We start from the raw sequence: 25,499 nt of genomic DNA on the forward strand, positions 1-25,499 counted from the left end.
GATAGAAGGAACATACCTTAACATGATAAAAGCCATATATGACAAACCCACTGCCAATATTATTCTCAATGGCGAAAAGCTGAAGGTCTTTCCTTTAAGTCCTCTCTCACCACTGCTCTTCAATATAATACTGGAGGTCCTACCCAGGGCACAAGACAAGAGAAAGACATAGGAGGAATCCAAATGGGGAAAGAAGAAATAAAACTATCACTATTTGCACATAATATAATAATATACATAGAGAACCCTAAAAATTCCACAGAAAAATGACTCAAAATAATAACCAGTTTAGTAAAGTAGCAGGATACAAAATCAACACACAATAGTCAGTAGCCTTCCTATACACAATCAATCTGAAGAAGAAAAAATCAAGAAAACCATCCCTTTTATGATTGAAACAAAAAAAAATCAAATACTTGGGAATAAACTTAACAAAAGGTGTGCAGAACCTACACAAAGAAAATTATGAAACACTGTTAAAAGAAATAGAAGAAGACACAAAGAAATGGAAAGACATTCCCAGCTCATGGATTGGAACAATTAACATTATTAAAATGTCCATCCCACATAAGCAATATACAGATTCAACACTATTCCAATAAAAAATCTCAATGACATTCTTAAAAGAAATAGAACAAATACTGATGAAATACATATGGAACCATAAAAAAAAAAAAAAAACACAGATAGCCAAAGCCTACTGATGAAAACAAAGGAGAAAGGTGGTATCACACTTCCAAACTTCAAGCTATACTACAAAGCCATAACAGTTAAGTATTGGAACAAAAACAGACACACAGACCAAGGGAACGAAATAGAGAGCCCAGAAATAAAACCACACTTATATGGACAACTGATCTTTGACAAAGGAGCAAAAAATATGCAATGGAACATGGACAGTTTCAATCAATGGTGCTGGGAAAACTGGACCACCACATTTTAAAAAATGAAACTAGACCACTACCTCTGACCATGTACAAAAATCAACTCAAAATGGATAAAAGAACTGGACATAAGACCTGAAACCATAATATATATAAAGAAAATATAGGTAAAACACTATAGCTATGGAAACAACCCAAATGCCCATAAATAGATGACTGGGTCAAGAAGATGTGGTACATATACACCATGGAATATTACTCAGCATTCAAAAAAGATAAACACATGCAATTTGCAGCAAAATGGATGGAGCTAGAAGGGATCATGCTCAGCAAAATAAGTCAGAAAGAAAAAGAAAAATACCGGATGGTCTCACTCATAGCAGGGATTTAGAAAACCTAAATAAGAGACCAGGAAAAAAACTAATCAATACAAAGTAAAAATCAAAATCAACAAGCAACTATAAACCAGAGACACACCACGGGGGGGGGGGGTGTGGTTTTGATTTGCATTTCCATGCAAAGGGAGGGGGGGCCAGGGAAGGGGAGAGAAAGGACTAGGGTCAAAATAAGGGGGGGTGTAATTGTATGGGGAATATAACCAAAATAAAAATGCATACATCATACAAAAATGAAAAATGATGTAAGAATTATATAAAAAAATATTAATAAAAAAATTCAAACTCAAAAAAAATAACATACATCACAATAACATCTTTAAAGACTCATCACCCAAAGCAAAGAAAGTCAAGGAAAAGATGAACACCTGGGATTACATCAAACTGAAAAGCTTCTGTACAGCCAAAGAGACATTAACCACGACAGAGAGACACCCCACTGACTGGGAAAAAAAAAAAATCTTTGCACTCTATTCAAGTGATTAGCGACTGATCAAAAAGATATACAAAGAACTCACATGACTCAACAAAAATAAACAATCCAGTCAATAAATGGGCAGAAGAACTTAAAAGACATTCTCCAAACAGGAAATGCAAATGGCCAACAGCATGTGAAAAACTGTTCAACACCCCTTATAATCACGGACATGCAAATCAAAACCACATTAAGATATACCAGTTACACCAGTTAGAATGGCACATATCAAAAAACAAGCAATGACAAATGAGGATGTGGAGAAAAAGGAACTCTCCTACATTGCTGGTGGGAGTGCAAACTGGTCCAACCACTATGGAAAGCTGTCTGGCGGTTCCTCAGTCTACAAAAAATGGAGCTACCACATGACCCAGCAATTCCACTCCTAGGGATCTACTCAAAGGACACAAAAACATTGATTCAAAAGAACACCTGTACGCCTATGTTTATTGTAGCACTATGTACAATAGGGAAAACCTGGAAACAACACAAATGCCCAAAAATAGATGACTAGATCAAGAAGATGTGGCATATATACACAATGGAATATTACTCAGCAATCCAAAAAAGATAAACTCATGCCATTTACAGCAACAAGGATGGAGCTAGAAGGAATAATGCTCAGCGAAATAAGCCAGAAGGAGAAAGAAAAATATCAGATGGTTTCACTTATATCAGGAACCAAGTAAGACATCAGCATAAAAAAGTAACAACAGTACAAAACACAACAAAGCAAAAACAGACAATTATAAATCAGAGACATACTTCAGGGGACGAGGAGGTAGAGGGATCAGAGGAGGGAGGGGACTGTGGTGATGGTGCAAGGGTACACTGGTGAAGGAAACCCTACGGGGACTACACCTGAAGGGGTGGGGGGAAGCAAATATTATTTAAAAATAAACAGTGATGAAAAAGTAAAAAAAAGTCAGTAAAAAAAATAAAGGTTGCAAGAAATAAATAAGAGAGTGATACAAAAAAGAAGATATTTTCAAAGCTACAGAAGACAAAAAAGATTTTAAAGCTTCTATGAAACAAGATTAATAATCCAATAAAATGATATAGATAAAAGATTGGAGAAAATATTTGCTCATAACATGTTTGACAAAGGGCAGATATAGCCAAGATATACAAAGAATACATGCAACTTAACCATAAGAAAACAAATAACCCTAAACAAAAATGGGAAGAAGAGCTAAGTGAGCATTTCTTCAAAGAAGACATACAGGTGGCTACCCAACTGTTAGATGGGGAGGGGTGCCTCCCTGGCGGCACAGGGGCTAAGTCTCAGCACTATCAAGCTGTTACCAACTGTTAGATGCGAGTACCCACCTCCACATGGCTTCAAGAATATTCAGGAGTGCCCACAAGCAAGCTGTGGCTGAGATATGAACTCCATGGTCTCAAACATGCACTCTGGGCAGCTTGAGCTGATATCCAAGATATGCAAAGAACTCATACACACTTTCACACATTGCTGTTTACTGGCATTGCTTCGCAACCCCTGGTTATCCCAAGTGAAAGTTTCCAAACCCTCCTGGAGCTTGGCTGCTGGTGGGTTGTGGCGAGATCTCTGGCTCTTGAATCAGTAGTTGATTCCTCTAGCACTGCCAGTTTTGGGTGTTAGAGGCAGCAAACCACCCAGGAAGAGGGGAGGCTTCTCTGAAGTCCTGGGCTGTGCCATGAAGAGGTTCTCTTGACTGGTCTTTCTGGGGCTCCTCCTCCATTCTCAAAGGAAAGCTTCAGTAACCGTATTGATTCAAGGCAGCTTAGTTATGGCAACATCAAAGACAAAGGTCTCAAGAAGATCCACAGAGCTCTGGTTGCCGGTGATGTAGCAGGAGTGCAGTGATTCTTCTGCTGCAGAAATGTGGCTTGAATGGCCTGGACCAGCAGCTCAAGAAATAGGTACTGCAAGGTGGCAGAGAGCAGGCAGGAAGTACTGGGGAAAAGGCAAACTTCTTGGGCTCATCCCATTGGCACCAGCTCTCCTTTTCACTGCAGGCCTCCAGCCACACCTGCCCAATGAATGCCAACAATGCTCAACCATCAGCACCTAAGGAGCAGACTCAAACCCCATAGAGCTCATAGGGCCTCCTTCTATAGCAGGGCCTGATAGGGCCTCCTTCTACATCAGTGATCTTCAGCAACCCTCTGCCCTCCTGGCCACCAGAAACAGGGCTGAGCCACCATTGACAAAGTCATTTCTCAAGCTTTTGCTTCCTTGTGATGAGGAAACAAGGTTGGTTGTTTGCATTTTTTCTAGTTTCTTAATGTGGGCCTGTATCACTATATACTTCTTTCTTAGAACTGCTTTTTCTCTGTTCCGTATGTTCTGAAAGGTTGTGCCCTCATTATCATTTGTCTCAAGGTATATTCTGATTTCCTCATTAACCCAGTGATCATACAGTAGTCTACTGTTCAGTCTCCATGTAGTAAACATTTCCTTGTTTTCCTTTTGTAGTTGATTTGTAGCTCAGTACCTTTACGGTCAGACAAGATACTTGGTATGGTTTCTATCTTCATCAACTTGTTGATATTTGACTTGCGATCCAGCATGTGGTCAATCCTAGAGAAGGTTCCATGGGCACTTCAGGAGGCGGGGTAGGTGTGAGGTACCCTGTAAATGTCTATTAGATCCAGCTGGCCTATTTCTTTGTTTAGGGCAAATGTGTCCTTATTTACTTTCTGTCACACTGATTTTCCCCTTGGTGAGAGTGGGGTATTGCAATCTCCAAACATATATGTATTTTCTTTGATGTCTGTTTTTAGATCTGATAGTTGTCTGATGTATTTTAGCACTCCTTTGTTTAGTGAGTACATATTGATGAGTATTTGTCCTCCTCTGGTATGGTTCCTTATATCAATATATAATGAACATCCTTGTCTCTTTTTACTTTTTTAAGCTAGAAGTCTATTGTGTCTAATATAAGTATGGCTTTTCCTTCCTTCCTTTGGGTGCCATTTGTTGTCAGGATTGTTTTCTGTTCCTTTACTCTAAGTCTATGCTTATCCTTGGTATGTATGTGTTTCCTGGAAACAGCAGCAATTTAATTCTGATTCCTGATTCAACTATGTACTCTGTGTCTTTATATTGTTGAGTCCATTAACGTTTAGAGTGATTATTGATATGTGAAAGTCCATCACTGCCATTTTGTCCCGAGCTTGTGGTTCTTTTGATTTCTTCTTTAATTGTTTGTTTGTTCCTCTCTTCATTTTAGATCCTAATGCTTCTTTTAATATTTTTTGGAGGGAGGGGGTGTTTAGTGGATGCAAACGCCCTAAGATTTTCTTTGTTTGAGATGGTCCTTACCTCTTTCTCTCATACAAAAAGGAGAATCTTGCAGAGTAGAGTACTCTTGGTTGGCTTTTTTTCAATTGGAATTATTTGAATATATCATTCCATTCTCCTTGCCCTTAGTGGTTCTCAGAAAAATACAATGTTAGCCTAATTGGTGTTCCTTTATAGGTTATCTGTTTCTTCCACATCATCAGCATGTTATTTTTTCTTAGTCTTGGACTCTTGCGAGTTTTACCATTCTACATCTTGCTATAGTTTTCCTTTTAGCAAGGTGGCTTGGTGATCTTCGTGCTTCTTCTATTTTTATGTTCAGTCCCTTCTTCAAGTTTGGGAATTTCTTCTCCACTATTTCCCCAAACAGATCCTCAGTTCCCTTCTCTCTCTTTTCTCCTGCGATTCCTATGATTCCTACATTTACTTTTCTCATGGTGCCAGATAATTCACGAAGTGTTTATTCAGTCTGGTGTCTTTGTTTCTCTTTTTCTATCTTGCTTCTTACCCCTTTATCATCTTTGAGATCACTGATTCATGCTTCCATTTGATTTATTCTATCTCTATGGCTTTCTCCTAAAATTTTTGCTTCCTCCTGCAACTCTATTATCTTCTTTTAAAGGCTAAGTTTCAATCTTGCTTGTTTATTGTGCTCCTCATATAGCATTCTTATCTTTTTGAATTTTTTTTTTTGCATTATCCCAATTCTTGAATTTTCTTAACCCTGGCCATCTTGAATTCTATGTTTGATAGGTGAAAAAGCTTTTCTATGTATTTGTGGTTTGGCTCAAGGGTTTTGTTTTCTCTCTGTGGTGTACTCTTCCCACAAGAGCTGTGTCATTTGTATTCATCTTTCTCCCTATTTTTTGCTTGGTTTGGCACTGCTGTAATTCGTGATTTTATTGCGTATGAGTCCTTCTCTCCCACTGTTATAGGCATTTGCTTGATGGTGACTACAACTACTGGGATCTTATAGGGCCTTCCCCAAAAGCATATCTGGGCCTTGTTTTGGTGTCTCTGGAAAGGGTGGTGGAGGGCACTGGGTTGTGAGGCTGAATTTCTGTGACCTTACTTCACCCAGTCGTGGTGGCTCTGGGCCTGTTTCTGGTGGTTGGGAGGCCCGGGCTTGCTGGAGATCCCTGTTATGAGTAAAGCATTACACAGTTCAGACTGGAGCATGCATCTGCTCCAGAGGCAAGGGTAGTCGAGTTCTTAGTGGACTGCACTATTCTGGTGCAGTTAGGGACTCACATTAAAGTGCGCTGGCCCCTGCATGGACCAGGCTGGGTGTGCATCTTCTTCTCAGGTGCTGATGTCTGAGTTCTGAGTGGGTTGCTGGGTATGGCTGGGGACCTGCATTGAAGAGCTAGTCTCTGCAAGGCCTGGCCTAATGTGCATGTCTGCTCCTGAGGAGTAAGAGACTGGACGTGGAATCAACACTGCTTATCAGATGGCTGCTTAAGATCCCTTATGTAGAGCAATGCCCTGCAAAGCCCAGGCTGGGTCATGAGTCTGCTCCCAAAATGCAAGTGGCTTAGCACTGAATGGAATGTGTTGCAAAAGGATGATTGAGAGGCAACTTGCGGATGGCAAGGGAAAGGGCTCACCCAAACGCTGAGAAAACTCGCGTGTACCAGGGCAGATAACCACCTGGGAGGGACGCCCCAAATGTGCTTCATCCTTGGAAGTCTCCTCAGTCATAACTTAGCAACAGAGGCTCACAAGGACAGGCATGTCCCATAAACCCAAGGGCTCACACACATGGTGTGTATGAACTCAAGTACATGGCATGCGAGGCAAGGTTGTTTTGGCTTTCTCTGACTTATGATAAAACACAGATGTCTTTGTTCACAATTCTTATATAATCATGCTATGAAAAATAGAGAATGAATGCCTTGTAGTTGACAGCAGTCCCCCGTCTAGTGGGTCCTTCACAATCAGCGTCCCAAGTCTCAGAGCCCACTAGAGGCTCACAGAATGCAATTCCTGGGTGCAGCTAGGGGCCTGCATTGAAGATCTGGGTCCTACATGTCCCAGACTGGGGTGTGCATCTCCTCCTGAGTGCTGAGTCAGGAGTAAAGTTCTTTTTATACAATTGAAATTGTGTTCTTTCAATTCAAACTAGATTATTATAAATTTCATAGCTAATAGTAATCCCCTGGACAGCCTCCAATATGTAAATATGTACACAAAAGGAAATGAAAAGTGAATCAAATCAGTGCACAAACAAATCAACTGAAAAGAAAAGAAAGCACAAATGAAAAATTTTAGGGACAATACTGGTATAATGTATACAGAAAAGAAATAGCACAATTGCAGAAGTCAGCATTTATGAATAATTTTTTTTTCTTTTTCTGACTTTTTTTAATTTAAATACTAGTTTTAATTTAAATACTAGTTTAAATACTAGTATTTAATTTATTTTTTTGAGTTTTTTAAAAAGTTATAATTTTTTTATTTAAATTTTATTTTTATATTCCCCATAATATTACAACCCCCTTATTTTGACCCCAAGCCCTCCTTTCCCTGCCCCCCACCCCCTATAGAGTGTCTCTGGTTCATAGTTGTTTGTAGATTTTGATATTTTCTTTCTTATAGTTATTCTTTTTCCTGGTCCCATTATTCAGCATTCAAAAAAGATAAACACACGCAATTTGCAGCAAATGGATGGCGCTGGAAGGGATCATGCTCAGCGAAATAAGCCAGAAAGAAAAAGAAAAATACCAGATGGTCTCACTCATAGCAGGAATCTAGAAAACTTAAATATGAATAATTACTTTAAATGTAAATGGATTAAACTCACCGGAATCAAAATAGAGCGATTGTCAGAATGGATAATAACAAACAAAAATATGATCCAAGTATGTGCTGTCTATAAGAGAATATTTTTGGACTCAAAGTTATAGAAAGTGAAAAGTAAAAGAATGAAAAAAACATATCTATGCAAATAGTAACCAAAAGAGTACTGGACAATTATACTAATGTCAGGAAAAAAGTACACTGTGAGTGAAAATCTATTCCATGAGCTAAAGAAAGACATTATACACTGGCAATTCATGAAGGAACTAGATAAATCATAAATATGTAAGGGCTAAAGAAGAGAGAACCAACTCATATACCACAAACACTGATACATTTGAAAGGAGAAACAGAATTTTACAACAAACTGGAAACTTAATGCGAGAGACCGGGGACTCAAAAACAAAAGGCAGAAATATTTTTGCATATGTTATCCAATGTACAGAGAACATTCTAAAGAGTCACCAAAATAAAAAGGCTACAGATCTAATAAATTAATTCATCAAAGTCACGAAGAACCAAACCAACACACACAACCAGGCAGATTTTTATATCAACAATAAATAACTTTTGAGGCTTAGGAGAAGAAAGAAAAAAGACTGAAGAATAGTAAACAGGGCATCCCTGGTGGCACAGGCGGTTGAGCACAGCGCTGTGAAAAGCTGTCCACAGCCTCTGTAGTGCGGGTTCGATCCTGGCATGCTGGGGAGATACCCACATGGTGCAGCAGACCTCACCTGCCTCCCCCAATGCTCCCCTAAGCAGTGTATTTCAGTCAATCTGCCTGTTCTGTTCCCCACTCTTAACTCTGGTGAATCCTCTCACTCTCCCGCACACCTGGCCTGCACCCCGGTTCTTCTATGTATAAATAAATCTTTTTTAAAAAAAGTGAACAGAACCAAATGAACCTGTGAGACACAAATGAACAAAACAAAATAACCATTAGAGGAGGAGAACCAAGAAGGAGGTGAGAGAAAGGGGTATAGAGAATATTTGAAGAAATTCAAGTAACAAATGATATTCGAAGAAATAATATTCTAGTGAATCCTTTAAATTTTTGATGAAATACATGAATGTGAGCATGCAGAAACTGTGAGCAGAAATATGAGCAGTCCAACAAACTCCAGTCAAATAACATGTACAGAGAAACCCACACCAACATACATTATAATCAAACTTTCAAAAGAAAAAGAGCAGGGCCTCCCTGGTGGCGCAGCAGTTGAGCACTGGGTTGCTAAGCTGCCCATAGCCTCTGCAGCACCGGTTCGATCCCCAGCTGCCCGGTGAGGGTCCCACATGGTGCGCAGACCTCTCCTGCTGCCTGCTGCTCTCCTCAGCAGGGTATTTCATCCGTCTGCCTGTCCTGCTCCCCGCTCTGGCTCTGGTGAATTCTCTCACCCTCCCGCACTTCTGACTGTACCCAGTGCTTGTATAAATAAATAAATAAATCTTTAAAAAATTATTAAAAAAAAAAAAGACAAAGAGCAAATTTTAAAAGTAGAAAGAAAGAAGCAAATCATCACCTTTAAGAGGTCATCAATAAGCGTGAGGGTGGAGCAACATGGCGGCTAGGAGACGCTGCGAGTAACATGCGCGGAAAAGCAGCACGCTGGAAAAGCAAACGAGAATCGGGATCGCGGCTGCCCAGGTCCCCGCGCCTGCGACCTAGGCTTGTGGGGAGATGCGCGGGGGCCCTCAATGAGGTGAAAGTCCCTCACTGAGTAATCAGGAACCAGGCGCCCAGACACGGGAGCGGGGTGCAAAAGGCGCCATTGCTTCAGCCACTGAACTGGGCTACAGCCCGCGTCCTGGAACTGAGGGCTTTGGAAGTGAGACCCAGGGCACAAAATTCGGGACGTGGGTCCTCCACATCAGTGGGGCACAAGGCAGACACAGCACCCCAAAGCCGTTGAGGTTTTCCCTACCATTCCCACTCTGTTCTCTGTCCCACAAGGTGAAAAAGGCAGCTCCCCAAGAACAATAGGAGAGATCTCTGGTGCCACCTAGCGACCAGAAAAAAAGTCACTAACACCTTTCTTCAGAAAAGTCAGCTTGAAAGCGGCGTGGCCAGCTGGGAAGTTAGCCCACCCCAGGTCCATTCAGACCAGCAGTCTGAGCCCACAGGGGGAGCGGGCACCCACGGCCGGGGCAGACCGGGTGCACAGAAGACCGTGCCTGAGACCGGATGCGCAGGGAGTGCATCTCGCATCGCCACTTTAGAACAGGGACATTTCTTCAGTAAAGACTGCCTGCAGAAGGCTCCCTCAGGAGCCAGAGGTGAGAGGGGAAGCTCGCCCATGCCAGGCACCTTCTGGCCTGCAGTCCAAACCCAGAGGGGGGGCGGGAACCCACCACCGGAGCAGAGCAAGTGCACAGGGGAGTGTGTCCCCACATCGGCATTTTAGAACACGGACCTTTCTTCAGTGAACACTGCTTGATCCAACAGATGGCTCCTGGAGGAGCCAGAGGGGAGCAGAGAAGCTCACCCAAGATGCCGGACAGTCCCAGCAACACAGTGTCCCAATGCATACGACAAATTAGAAAACAGACAGTAGGGAGTAGAAGAACCACACAGAACCTAACAACTCCTCAGGAAAAAAGCACACCACGAAAAGAAAACCACCCCCCAGAATGCAATAACAGTAACTTGGAAGAACTCTGAACCTTCCAGAAAGAGAATTTAAAATTGCCGTGATTAAAAAAATGACAGAACTCATAAAGGAAAACAATGATCAGAAGAAGGAAATTGAGTCCCTAAAGAGGGAAAACAATGGTCAGAAGAATGAAATTGAGTCCCTAAAGAGGGAAGCAAAAGAAATGCAGGAGATCAAAGAATTAATAGAGGAACTAAAGGACTCTGGGAAAAGCAATGAAAGCAGAATAGATGAAATGGAAAAATGAATAAGTACTCTTGAAGACACAGAAATAAAAAGAACCAAAACAGAAAGGAAAGAGATGTACAAAGGAAAAAGAACGAAGAAAGACTTTGGGAACTATCTGACTCCATGAGGAAAGGAAATATAAGAGTTATAGGAATACCAAAAGGAGAGGAGAAAGATGTAGGAACAGAGAAATATTCAAAGAGATAATTGAAGAGCACTTCCCAAATGTGAAGAAGGAGCTGAAAATTGATATACAAGAAGCAGGAAGAACACCAAACTTCCACGACGAAAGGAAAAATACAGCAAGACACATAATAGTAAAGCTCCCAAGAATCCAGGACAAGGAAAAAATAATGAAGCTGACAAGAGGGAAGAAACAGATAACATTCAAAGGAAAACCAATCAGGCTGACATCAGACTTCTCTGAAGAAACACTGCGGGCAAGGAGACAGTGGAGGGACATAGTCAACAGACTCCAAGAAAACAGATGCCAACCAAGAATACTCTATCCCACAAAGCTCTCCTTCCTCTATGAAGAAAGATTAAGGACCTTCCCAGACAAACAGAAACTCTGGAATATCGTTACGACTAAACCCCCACTCCAAAAAATACTACAAGGAGTCCTAAAGACAGGACCTCAGAGGGACGAATAACAACAAAAGAAGGCCAAAAAAAAAAAGTTATTAAAAGAATAAATAAATAAAATAAAAGGAAAAACAAACACAATGGCAAATACAGATGCTAACATATCAATATTAACTCTAAATGTAAATGGACTAAACTCTTCAATAAAAAGACACAGAGTTGCAGCCTGGATTAAGAAACAAAACCCAACCTTTTGCTGTCTCCAGGAAACACATTTAGCTACAAAAGATAAAAATAGACTCAAAGTTAAAGGATGGAAAGCAATCCTACAAGCAAATGGACCAAAAAAGAAAGCAGGAACAGCTATACTTATATCAGATAAAACAGATTTCAAACTCAAAAAAAATAAAAAGAGACCCCAACGGTCACTACATTATGATCAAGGGGACAATACTTCAAGAAGAAATAACACTCATTAACATATACTCACCAAACGAATGAGCACCAAAATATATCAGACAACTGTTGTCATCTCTGAAAACAGATATCAGAGAAAACACATACGTAGTGGGAGACTTCAACACACTACTATCAACAATGGATAGATCAACAAGACAAAAAATAAGAAAAGAAACTAAAGCTCTAAATAAGGACCTAGAGCATTTGGGCTTAACAGACATCTATAGAACACTAAACCCCAAAAAAACGGAGTACACAGTTTTCTCAAGCGCACATAGATCATTCTCCAGGATCGATCACATACTGGGGCACAAGACAAACATCAACAGATACACCAAGACTGAAATCATACCAACCAACTTTTCTGACCATGAAGGCATCAAACTAGAAATAAACCATAAAAAGAAGGCAAGGAACTCTCCTACCTCATGGAGATTAAAAAACCACACTACTGGAAGACCACTGGACTAATGAGGAGATCAAAGAAGAAATTAAAAAATTCTTTGAATTGAATGACAAGGAGGACACCAATATCCTAAATGTATGGGATGCAGCAAAAGCAGTAATAAGAGAAAAATATATAGCAATAGAAGCTCACATCAAGAAACAAGAAAGAACTCAAAGAAACAACCTAATCTTGAAGCTCAAAGATCTAGAAAAAGAACAACAGAAAAAAACCCAAAACCAGTAGAAGAAAAGAAATAATAAAAACCAAAGCAGAAATAAATGAAATCGAAACTAAAAAAACAGTCCAAAAGATCAATGAAACCAAGAGCTGGTTCTTCGAAAAAATCAATAAAATAGACAAACCCCTAGCCAGGCTCACAAAGGAAAAAAGGGAGTAAACACAAATAAACAGGATCATAAATGAAAGAGGAGAAATCACAACGGACACAGCAGAAATCAAAAGAATAATCAGTAACTACTATGAACAGTTATATGGAAACAAGTTCAACAATCTGGAGGTGATGGACAAATTCTTACAACTCTACAATCACCCAAAGCTAGATAAAGAAGAACACCTAAATAGACCAATTACAAGCAGCAAAATTGAAATGGTAATCAAAAAGCTCCCCAAAAACAAAAGCCCAGGACCTGATGGATTTACAAATGAATTCTACCAAACATTCAGAGACAAATTTGTGCCTATCCTTCACAAACTCTTCCAAAAAATTGAGAAGGAAGGGACAATACCAAATATGTTCTATGAAGCCAACATTACACTAATACCAAAACCGAATAAGGACAACACAAAAAAGGAAAACTACAGGCCAATCTCCCTAATGAACACTGATGCAAAAATCCTCAATAAAATTTTAGCTATCAGAATCCAACAATGTATCCATAAGATAATTCACCACGACCAAGTAGGATTCATTCCAGGGACACAAGGATGGTTTAACATCCGAAAATCAATCGACGTTATCCAACACATCAACAAAAAGAAATATAAAAACCATATGATAATATCAATAGATGCTGAGAAAGCTTTCGAAAAAGTGCAACACCCATTCATGATAAAAGCCCTTGAAATTCTTGGGATACAAGGAACATACCTCAACATCATAAAGGCCATCTATGACAAGCCAACAGCCAGTATCATTCTCAATGGTGAAAAGCTGAAAGCAATTCCATTAAGATCTGGAACAAGACAAGGATGTCCACTCTCACCACTGCTTTTCAATATAATACTGGAAGTCCTAGCCAGAGCAATAAGACAAGAGAAAGACATCCAAGGAATCCAAATAGGAAAAGAAGAAGTCAAACTATCACTATTTGCAGATGATATGATAATATACATAGAGAACCCCAAAAACTCCACAGAAAAACAAATTCAACTCATCAATCAGTTCAGTAAAGTGACAGGATACAAAATCAACACGCAAAAGTCAGTAGCCTTCCTATACACAATAAATCTGAAGAAGAAGAAATTAAAAAAAAAAGCATCCCTTTTATTATCGAAACAAAAAAAATCAAATACATGGGAATAAATCTAACAAAAGTGGTAAAGGACCTATACAAAGAAAACTATAAAACACTGTTAAAAGAAATAGAAGAAGACACAAAGAAATGGAAAGACATCCCCTGCTCATGGATTGGAAGAATAAACATTATTAAAATTGCCATCCTACCAAAAGCAATATACAGATTCAGTGCTATTCCAATCAAAATCTAAATGTCATTCTTCAAAGAATTAGAACAATTATTGATTAAATTCATATGGAATTACAAAAAACCCCGAATAGCCAAAGCTCTCCTGAAGAAATAAGAAGGGAATGGAGGCATCACACTCCCAGACTTCAAACTATACTAAAAAGCCATAATCATCAAAACTGCATGGTATTGGAACAAGAACAGAAATACAGACCAATGGAATTGAATAGAAAATCCAGAAATAAACCCACAGATTTATGGTCAATAATATTTGACAAAGGAGCAAATACTATGCATTGGAGCAAAGAAAGTTTGTTCAATAAATGGTGCTGGGGAAACTGGGTTGCTACATGCAAAAGAATGAAGCTTGATCACTACCTCACACTGTGCACAAAAACCAACTCAAACCAATTTAAAATGGATTAAAGAACTAGACTTAAGACCTGAAACCATAAAATACATAGAAGAAAATATAGGCGAAACACTACATGACATGCACATCAAAGAAATCTTTACAGACACATCACTCAAAGCAGTGATAGTGAAGGCAAAGATAAACAGCTGGGACTACATCAAATTAAAGAGTTTCTGCACAGCAAAAGAGACAATAACCAAAACAAAGTGAAACCCCACCAACTGGGAGAACATTTTTGCACACAACACTAATGGTAAAGGACTGATCACAAAAATCTACAAAGAGGTGATGAAACTCAACAACAACAAAGAAAATTATCCAGTGAGAATGGCACATATTAAAAAAACTAGCAACAACAAATGCTGGCGAGGGTGTGGAGAAAAAGGAACTCTTCTGCACTGTTGGTGGGAGTGCAAACTGGTCCAACCACTATGGAGAGCTGTGTGGAGATTTCTGGACCTACTAAACATAGAGCTTCCATATGATCCAGCAATTCCACTCCTAGGTATTTACCCAAAGGACACAGAAACATCAATTCCAAAGAACACCTGCATCCCTATGTTTATAGCAGCACAATTTACAATAGCTAAGCTTTGGAAACAGCCCAAATGCCCAAAAATAGATGACTGGATCAAGAAGATGTGGTATATATATACCATGGAATATTACTCAGCATTCAAAAAGATAAACACATGCAATTTGCAGCGACATGATTGGCGCTGGAAGGGATCATACTCAGTGAAATAAGCCAGAAAGAAAAAGAAAAATACCGGATGGTCTCACTCATAGCAGGAATCTAGAGAACTTAAATAAGGGACCAGGAAAATGAATAACTATAAGAAAGTGAAAATCAAATCAACAAAAAACTATGAACCAGAGACAGTTTTGGGGGAATGGGGTGGGAGGGGAGGGATTGGGGTCAGAATGGGGCGGGGTTGCAAATGTATGGGGAATATAAAAATACAATTTATTATTTAAAAAATAAATAAATAAATAAAAATGAAAAAAAAATAGAGGTCATCAATAAGATTACCTTCAGATAAACGATGGTTACAGTTGCACAACACTGGAAATGTTTTCAGTGTCACTGAATGCCACACTTTAAAATGGTTAAAATGTGCATTCACGTTAATATGTATTTTACCACAATTTTTTTTTAAAGATTTGTTTATTTATTTATACATACAAGCACTGGGTACAGTCTGAAGTGCGGGAGGGTGAGAGAATTCAACAGAGCCAGAGTGGGGAGCAGAGCAGGCAGAAGGACCGAAGTACACTGCTGAGGAGAGCAGCGGGCGGCAGGAGAGGCCTGTGCGACATGTGAGACGCTCCTCCGGTGGCCAGGGAGCAGCCGGGGATCGAACCGGTGTTGCAGAGGCTGAGGGCTGTTTCGCCACCCAGTGCTCAACGGCTGCGCCACCGGGGAGGCCCTGACCACAATTTTTACAAGTGGAATCTTTTGTCAGACTCTGCAAAGCTTCAGATTCTGCCCATTTCCCAGGGCAGAGCCTACCTCCCCCTACTCACCACCCTAGATCACCTGGGGCCTACACAGCCTCACCCCTTCTTTAAACAACCATGAGTCCTTATGTCGGCACACTTCATTTGAATCACGTCATCACATACTTTTGACATCTCTTTCCATTTCCCCTGGATTAAACAAGAATTGGTCACTTTACTTCTATCACTTCTTTAGGTAACTGCATAATCATCATTGGAAGGTTCACAAAGTCACCTAATGGAGCCCACCAAGAAATGTTTTTATGTTCACAACTCAGTAAGTTGGGAGACCTGCACTGACCTACATGGCATTCTGCCCGAATATATGGTAAGTGGCCACACAGTAAATTTAGGCTTTTGAGTTGAACAGTCTGTCACACCACTCAAATCTGCCTCGAAATGCAAGAGCAGTCACAGTCATAAAAAATTGAGCATGGCGTGTCCCAATAAAACTTTGTTATTGTATAATTTTCACATCATAAAACATTCCTTTTGGTTCTCAACCATCTAAAATTATTTAGTTTGTTGCCCATGGTGGGGGGAGGGGAAAGGCAGCAGGCTAAATTTGGCCCAGGAACTGTAATTTGCTGAGTTCTGACTTACACTTACCCTGATGTTAACTGTTATTTCTTTCTACTCCTTACTATGAATTGCAGATATCTTATAAATCTCACATAACCATGCTAAGCAAAACTGTGAATAAATAAACAACTCACCTGGTATGTGATCATTTTTTGCTGGTCCTGGAAGGGCCAAGGGTCTGTGAGGGTACAGCTGAGAAAGAAGTGAAGAGCATGAGAGAACACTCCACATAGGCATTGGCAAAACACCTCTGAAGGAAGAGGCCTTCAAAAGGGGCAGAAGTGAGGGGGACCCACATGTCCATGCACAACTTTGGATTGTTATATAGTGCTTGGATACACTACTTTTTAAATGTAAAAGCATCTCTGGGCCTCCCCGGTGGCGCAGGGGTTGAGCGCTGGGCTGCGAAGCTGCCCGAAGCCTCTGCAGCTCCGGTTCGATCCCCAGCTGGCCGGCGAGGGTGCCACATGGTGCCACAGACCTCTCCTGCCATGCCCGCTGCTCCCCTCAGCAGTGTACTTCGGTCCTTCTACCTGTTCTGCTCCCCGCTCTGGCTCTGGTGAATTCTCTAACCCTCCGCGCTTCTGACTGTGCCACCAGGGGAGGCCCAATAATAAATAAATCTTAAAAAAAAAAAAAAAAGCATTTCTACTGATTTGTTAACAGTACATGTTCTCCTTTAACCTAGAAAAAAAAAAAAAGTATACAACCCAATGAGCAACTAAGCAAATTAGGAAAAGTCCAGGACTGGAACAAAATGTTTTCAGTACAACTGATGCTGAGGAAAAAAAATATTCTTGGACGGTTATGTTCTCTGTTATAAAACACAGAATCTCAACAAGGTCCTGAAAAAAAGGAATGGGGCGTTTTAATGATCAAACTTTTGGTTATAGGTTCTGTAAATTATCTTTTGATTAAAAAAAAAATCTGGTTTTGGTTTTGACTTATCTCAAAAACCTGCCCAGGCTATGAAAAAACTCAGTGTCTGCTGTTGATTCTGTCACAATAAAACATGTGGCTGAAAGCAGGCACCTAACATATTACACCCCTTTCCTGCCCACCACATCACATCCTGTCTTTTTAGTCAAAGAAATAGGTCAGAATTAAAGACCTATATCACAGTACCTCCTCTGATTATTCTGAAAGACCAGGATATGGGGAGCGTTAGCATGACTCTAATCCTGCCATGGTGTGCAAGCAGCTCAGAATCTCCAAGGAGCAGAGAATGAAGAGAAAAAGGAGGAGATTTCCTTTATCTCCCCTGTATGAGCTTCCTTCCACCTGATGCCTTCACAAGTCTCTAAGAGAGTCTTTTTTTTTTTCCTTTTGCCTTGGCCTCCTCTCCCAACCATTGTTCACAGGGCTCCTGAGAGTTGGTTCACAGTTTCGCCCTCACTGGATATGACAGAGGTTCTAGCAGGAAGGTCCCAGGTGTTTCTGGCTGAGCAGGTGAGTCTCTGCTCCTTCCAGCAAGGCCCTGGCTCTCTACTAAGGCTCAGGCAACTGGCTGTCCTAGGAGGGATTCCGGCCCCTGGGCTCCCCCTCTGACCTCACAAGAGCTGCTCTGTTCCGAGAAAGCTGGACCACATTTAAAACCCATCTTCCAAGGCACATAAATCCGGAGTATTTACCAACTGTTGCCACCATCCCACATTTGCTATTTTCCTCTCAAGTCCAATATTGTTTAACCATTGTGATGCAAATGTCTTCGACCCCACTGACTACAGGATAGTTGTAGGTAAGAAGCTTATGACCAGGCACATTCCTTTCAGATCTACAGCCTCAAACAGGTTAAGCCTTTCCTGAATGGTTGTCAATTTGTCTAGCTGTTTTCCTCAGCTAATTCCTTGAGACTTCTCTAAAGTGAGCCGCTAGGTGCGTCTTATAACTGCTCTCTTTGCAAGCACGCAAAACATTGATTGAACGTCTATGTTTAAAATCTTTTTAGTTAAAATCTTTAACCAAGATCTGAAGCTCTCCGATTGTCCTGTCACCTTGACCATAATAAGCTGGGCCTTCTGTAAATGCAAAGCGTGCTTCAGAGGGCACAGGCAGGGCTGGAGGGGCTCGTGGGGTGCAGTCCAGCCTGTTTATGTGCCATGCCCGCAGGGTCTTTAGAAAGAAGATCCCCCCAACCTAATGCCTGTCCACTTCTGTTGCAGGCTCAGGCCAGGAGGCCGCCAAGGGCCGCGGCGGCTCAGGCCCACCTGCCCGCGGGCAGAGCGCGAGCACTTGGGGTGATCCTGGCGCCTCCCGAGGCTGTTTCCCGTGAAAATGGCCGCTGGCCACAGATGGCAGCCGGATTCCACGAACCCCGCAGCGGCAAACAACGTCCTGGGGAGAGAGAAGCGCTCACCTGGGCTGTGTCGGGTCAGTTTCCTCCGGCCCATCCGGAGCCTGCACGACCCTCCCCCTCGGAGACCAGCAATGAGGCCTCGCTGGTCCCCGCGCCGGCCGCGCCGCCTCTCCCCCTGGTGAGACGGGGCAGGAGTCCCGGGGCCAGGAGCAAAGCCGCGTCCTCCTCCACCCGCCCTCCCGGCGGGGCTTCCCGGCCGCCCGCCCCAGCGCGCTCCTCGCGGGTACCCTGGCCTGGGCCTCCAGCCACAGAAGGCTCCAGAACCTTCTCCGCAGGCCCCGCGGCCCCTGAACCCTGCGCCCAGGAACCACAGCGCACATGCGCAGAAGGCCTGAGCGGCTCCAGAGCTGGCGCCAAAATGCTCACGGGACGTTTCCCATAAGCCCGCGCGCCTCTCTGGGAATAGGGTCTTCAAGCTTTTTTTTTTTTTTTTTTAATTTTGACAGAAGAAAAATTAAATCATCCTTAGTCCTACCGCAGAAATATAAACATTGTTAAGACTTTTTTCTTCTTCCTATGCACAAACATTTCTAAATATACGAATATTTTGCACTTTGCTTTCCTCATTCACATTTCCAACATCATCCAGTAGCAATACCTATGTGCCTATAAATCATTTTGAATTGCTATATAATATTGCATTGCATGGGTTAACATAATTAAATGGTGCTGGGAAAACTGGGTGGCTACATGCAAAAGAATGAAGCTTGACCACTACCTCACACCATGCACAAAACCAACTCAAAATAGATTAAAGAACTAGACATAAGACCTGAAGCCATAAAATATATAGAAGGAAATACAGGCAAAACACCACACCCCAGTAGTCTCTTTATTTTATTTTATTTTTTAAAGATTTATTTATTTATTTATACAAGCACTGGGTACAGTCAGAAGCCTGGGAGGGTGAGCGAATTCACCAGAGCCAGAGCGGAGAGCAGAGCAGGCAGACCAACGAAGTACAGTGCTGAGGGGAGCATGGGCGGAAGGAGAGGTCTGCCTGCCATGTGGGCCTCTCGCCGGCAGCCGGGGATCTAACCAGTGCTGCAGAGGCTGGGGCTGCTTCCAGCTGTGTGCTCACCCACTTCACCACCAGGGGAGGTCCCTCAGTAGTATCTTTAAAGAATCATCACCGAAAGCAGTGATAGTGAAGGCAAAGATAAACAGCTGGGACTACATCAAATTGAAGAGCTTCCACCATCTTGATACCCTCTTGAGGCCAGAACAATTAGACTCGACTGGAAAGACATGCAGGCATGTACATACGGACACAGCTCCCTTAGGTTTTTATCTAACCCAAATGAAATGTCTTGTGTAACTGCATTTTTTTGCTCTTGACAGCAAAGACACAGAGCTTCCTCTCTGAGTCCTTATGAGGACAAACCATAGTTTTCTGAAGTTAGATTCTTTTCACCACTGCCTGATGGAAAGGCATTTTTATTCTCATTGAAATAGTCTGTTCGCCAAATCTACCTGCAAAAGCATAGAGACAAAAGATTCACTTAAAATTGAAGATTAAAGCCAAAATAAAAAATGTCCCCCCATGGAATCAAAACCAAATTCCCAAATTGGGGAGAGTTGTGAGCAGAGGAAATGTGGTTTCAGATGCTATCCTGGACACCTTACCTAGACTTTGGAAGGAGAAAAAGAGTTTGGTTGCAGCAATTACCAAGAAAAGTTCATAACTGTGTGCGTTGTCTCAGGGTCCAGTGTTCACCACAAAGTTAATCTTGGGGTGCCATAGAAACTGAAATTTTAAAATACAATTTCTGTCTTTTTCTTAAGTATCTAGATCTTCAGTGGGCTCACAAGACTGGGGGTTTCTTCATCCTAGAGTGATGTTCCCAGGTTTTAATGACCGCAAGTGTTAAGGAAATGTGAGTAGCTAGCAAAACTTCATAAGGACCGTACTATTTATCTGAAACATCTCCATTCTACCAGGTCTGGAGTAAGTCCTGATCACCAGATCTGAAAGGAGGCCGTGGTTCATTGGGAGGCATAGACATCCTAGTGTGTAGACAGTGATGAGTTACAGCTGAAACCTCCTGGGTTATGTGTTACACTCTGTTTGATGCTACATAATTGCTCTGTGTCTGACACAATCTTCAAAATTGAAGTTTGGAATAGTGCTCCAAAGGACAATTGCAAAGGGGCTTAACCCCAGCCCACTTCTGGGAGCCACTCTTACCCAAAGAGGGCTCTGCACAATACCTAACCCTGACACAAATGTGTTCCTGCATGGATTTTTCCAAAGGTTTTATCAAGGTTTGGTTCATGGTGGATTTTGCCATATTCTGCTCTCCACTGGGTCCCTGAACTTCCTAAATGTTTTCAGTACGCGCACAATTGGGTTCTGTTATTATAATTAAGTTTCCCATAAGCTTTGGCAATGCCGTAGTGTGATATAGTCGCCACCGTGAGGCAAGGCCTCAAGAGCCTCGCAGGGCAGCAGCATTGGGAGCAGAGCAAGATGGGGGAAAGACAACTCAAAGTCCAAGTAGAGAGAAAGAGAGAGACCTAGAGGGGCGCACACCGGAGCAGAGCAGGCCTGGAGGGACAGCCCCTCATGACATCCGGTGCCTTGTACAGTGCAGTCTCACCCTTATGGAGGAGCAGGCTCAGGGTAGGCGGTTGAGTATGTCGTGGGGTGTCCTGGTGGACATGTGCATTTGGGATCCATCAAGGTCTGGCACAAGCTCAGGGGGAGAGAATAGGAGCTGTGCCTGGGGGACTACATTTTTTCCCCATGATCAAAGCATCTGAACTCTAGTTTCTGTTCTCATTTACCTTCCTGTCAAGGTGGTCTAGCAGGTTCTGCTAATCAGGCCATGAATTCTGCCGGCTGTTTTCAGCAGATACTGGATTCCCAGAGAGAGAGTCATGGAAAGTCTGAGTATTGCTGCTACTCTAGCCATAACACCTGTTGCTGTCTCTGCACTTGCTGTTTTCGGCATGTATAGATCCTCCCACCAGGACTTTTGCCCTGAGAGGTTCCCTATCTCAAACTTTCCCTGTTTCTGCACATTGAGAGGCACAGACTAGTGAAAGCAAAGAAATATCTAGGCAAAGACACAGCATAGTCGAGGCGCACTATAATCCGCTCTCCACAGTGCCTAAAGCTGGAGGAACATCAGCTGGACAGGGAGCCGAGCTGCTGCCTGACCCATGTCCCTGCCCACACCCCGGTGTTCATGGCACATGACCCAACCTGAACTAATGATGAGGCGCTAACTAATCAACTAATGATGACTCACTATTCAGTGAAACAGCCATCACTGTTATCTCCTATGAGACCCAGATTCTCCCAACTATGCAATTACCCCCCAGGTCCAGGGAGACTTGCCCTGTGTTACCCAAACCAGAGAGCCCCCTCCTGGCTCGCAGGACAGTATCAGCAGAGATGAGGAGAGTGATGGGGTTCAGGCATCCTGAAAGCATGGGTTCAGTATCAGGGACCCCTCACTGTGGAGGGTTGTTGTGTGGGTGTGATGTCTGGGAAACCAGACACAAATGATCCCCTCTGGGAAGTCAGCCTGGACACACCAATTTGCTTGTTTGTCCTGTATGTCCCCTCAGACAGTGGCAGCCCCCTGAGCCTGGGCAAGGGCCCTTCTTGTCCACACTGTGTGTTGAGCCCCTAGACCCATATCTGGCACATGCTGGGTGTTCAGTACGTGTGTGGAAGCACCCCACCTGGGAGTCAGCTCCCCCATGTCACAGGTGGACTCTGTGTCCCTGGTGCTGCCCGTAGCATTTGATATCGATGACTGTGTCCCCTCAGTGTGGTCTGTGGATCCCTGAACCCTAGTATCACTGCATTTGCGACAAGGCATGGAAGGAGGTGATTCAGATAAAGATGGTCATGAGGGTGATGCCCTCATCAAGAAGAGCAGGTGACTTTATAAGAAGAGGAAGAGAACCAGGGGTGAGCCCCACAGAAAAGCCCATGTGGGGGCACCATGAGACACAGCCATTGAAATCCAGAAGAGAGATTGCAGAGAATCCAAACCTGCTGACTCCTGATTTTGGGTTCCAGACTCCAGCAGTGGGTCAAATGAATTGCTGTTGGCTAAACCTTCCATTCTGTTAAGGGGGCTCCAGCCAACCAGCTCACCCCTCAAGGAACTGTCCCCAAGTCAACCATCCCCCATTAAGATTTGTGCTCAATGGGCCTCCCCAGTGGCGCAGCGGTTGAGCGCTGGGTTGTGAAGCTCCCTGCGGCCTCTGCGGCGCCAGTTCGATCCCCAGCTGCTCCCCGGCCACCGGAGGAGGGTCCCACATGGCGCAGACCTCTCCTGCCGCCCGCTGCACCCCTCAGCATTGTGCTTCGGTCCCTCTGCCTGCTCTGCTCCCTGCTAAGGCACCGGTGAATTCTCTCACCCTCCCGTGCTTCTGACTGTACCCAGTGCATGTATAAACAATTAAACAAACAAACAAATAAATAAATAAAATACGTGCCTCTTTAAAAAAAAATTAAATAAATAAATAAATAAATAAAAAGAATTTGTGCTGAAAACCCGCCCAACAACTACGGAAAGCTGTGTGGAGATTCCTCAACCTGCTAAAGATGCAGCTTCCATATGATCCAGAAATTCCACTCCCAGGTATTTACCCAGGACACAGAATCATTAATTCAAAAGGGCACCTGCACCCCTATGGTTACAGCAACACTGTTTTCAATAGCTAAGCTTTGGAAACAACCCAAATGCCCAAAAACAGAGGACTTGATCAGGAAGATGTGGTACATATACACCATGGAATATTTCTCAGCATTCAAAAAAGATAAACACATGCAATTTGCAGCAACATGGATGGCGCTGGAAGGGATCATGCTCAGCGAAATAAGCCAGAAGGACCGGATGGTCTCACTCATAGCGGGAATTTAGGAAACCTAAATAAGAAACCAGGAAAAAGACTAATTATAATAAAATCAAAATCAGTAAGCAACTATAAACCAGAAACACACCACGGGGGTGTGGGGGGCGGGGAGGAAGAGGAGGAGGGATTAGGGTCAAAATAAGAGGGGTGAGAATTGCATGGGGAATATAATCAAGATGAAAAGGTATACATTGTACAAAAATGAAAAATGATGTAAAAAAGGCATAAATTTAAAAAATAAATATAAAATAAAAAAAAAAAACTAATCTGTGCTCAATTTGAACAATCAGACAATTTGTTATCACCAAAGACAAGCTGTCTGGTCAGCTTTTGTGAGGATGAGGACTTGATTTTACCAAATTCACTGGGTCTCACACTGCAATTTTTTTTTTTTTAAAGATTTATTTATTTATTTATCCAAGCACTGGGTACAGTCAGAAGCATGGGAGGGTGAGAGAATTCACCAGAGCCAGAGTGGGGAGCAGAGCAAGCAGAAAGACCGAAGTACACTGCTGAGGGGGCAGCAGGCTGCAGGAGAGGTCTGTGCACCATGTGGGACCCTCCTCCAGTGGCCGGAGAGCAGCCGGGGATCGAACCGGCACTGCAGAGGCTGCAGGCAGCTTCGCAACCCAGCGCTCAACCGCTGCGCCACCGGGGAGGCCCTCACACTGCAATTTTTGACCAAACAAACAGGGAGCAGCTGTGCTGTTAGAGGGTGTACAGAATAAATCCCCTCCGAGGGGTTCCTGCCTCACTTCCCCACAGTCCTGGAGCACAGTGTGCCACCCCACCTGCTGCTTTGTGACTGGCAGTGGTACTCAGCCTCGTCCTCAGGCTGTAGCCCAGGGATGGTCAGCGAGCCCGAGGTGCCAGATTTGGAGCCTGAGAATCGATCAGGGACCCCTGAGGGTCTATTGCTGTTATCATGTATCAGGAGTTTGGGGGTTGTTCCTGGGAGCTGTTGGTACCATTGCACATTATAACCCCCGATGTTGAGGCTGCTTCCAGCACAGGTGATGACGATGCTCTGGCCCAGTGCCCCAGACACTGAAGACAGCTGAGTCAGCTCAGACTGGGCCCAGGATCCTGGAAGTGGGAAAGATGCACAGAGGGTGATGCTGGGGTCTAGAGTCAGGAGGAAAAGTTAGGCCCTATGGATCCTTACCTGTGCAGTGAGAGAGGATCATTAGGAGGAGAGGCATCCAGGCCATGGTGCTCACAGCCTCTGAGCCCCACATAGGGCTGGGCTGCCCCAGGCCTCCTTTACTTTCCGACCTTCTGCCAAGGGAGGGGATGTGCATGCAAATGAGTTTTCATCCAGGGACTTCCCAGCCCTCCCTGATCCCTGATGCCGCAGCCCAGCTCACAACCCACACTTGAGGAGTGGGGATGTTTCCTTCACCCCTTGGGAGAGCCTTGGGAGGAAGCACCTGCTGCCACACATGGGTGGCTCAGGGACTGTGCCAGGCCAAGAGGACACAGCAGCTGATTGCACATCAGGGAACATAAGCACCAACACTAGGCCCAGGCTGCTCTGAGTGAATCATCATCACTGAGCAGCTGTGTAGCTCAAACAGGCAGCCCCGCAGTGCCCCCTGCTGGTCGCAGGGCTCACACACACCATGGCCCAGAGCCCTGGGAGCCCAGCTATTAAATGTCTTCAGCCACCAGGTCACTGTCTCTGGTCGCACACCCAGGTCTGATCCAGGGGTGCTGTGGTTCCAGGACACGGCACTGGTTACTGTAGGTTCTTTTCCAACAAGTTTCTTAGTCCATGGAGGTGCAAACATGTGCATTCAGAATATATTTGACTGCATTTGAGAAATAACAAAATGATCCAAATGAG

At 43.1% G+C, this 25,499-nt stretch overlaps 1 gene segment (V, D, J or C); it reads right to left on the reverse strand.

Moving 5' to 3' along the window:
• Window positions 1-20,244: 20,244 nt before the first annotated feature.
• Window positions 20,245-24,864, reverse strand: LOC311184191 (immunoglobulin lambda variable 1-40-like). The segment is given in 3 exons: window positions 24,819-24,864; window positions 24,472-24,739; window positions 20,245-20,248 (listed from the first exon to the last, which is right to left on the reverse strand).
• Window positions 24,865-25,499: the final 635 nt, after the last annotated feature.

This window comes from Talpa europaea (assembly GCF_964194135.1).
Source record: "Talpa europaea genome assembly, chromosome: 14".
NCBI lineage: Eukaryota > Metazoa > Chordata > Mammalia > Eulipotyphla > Talpidae > Talpa > Talpa europaea.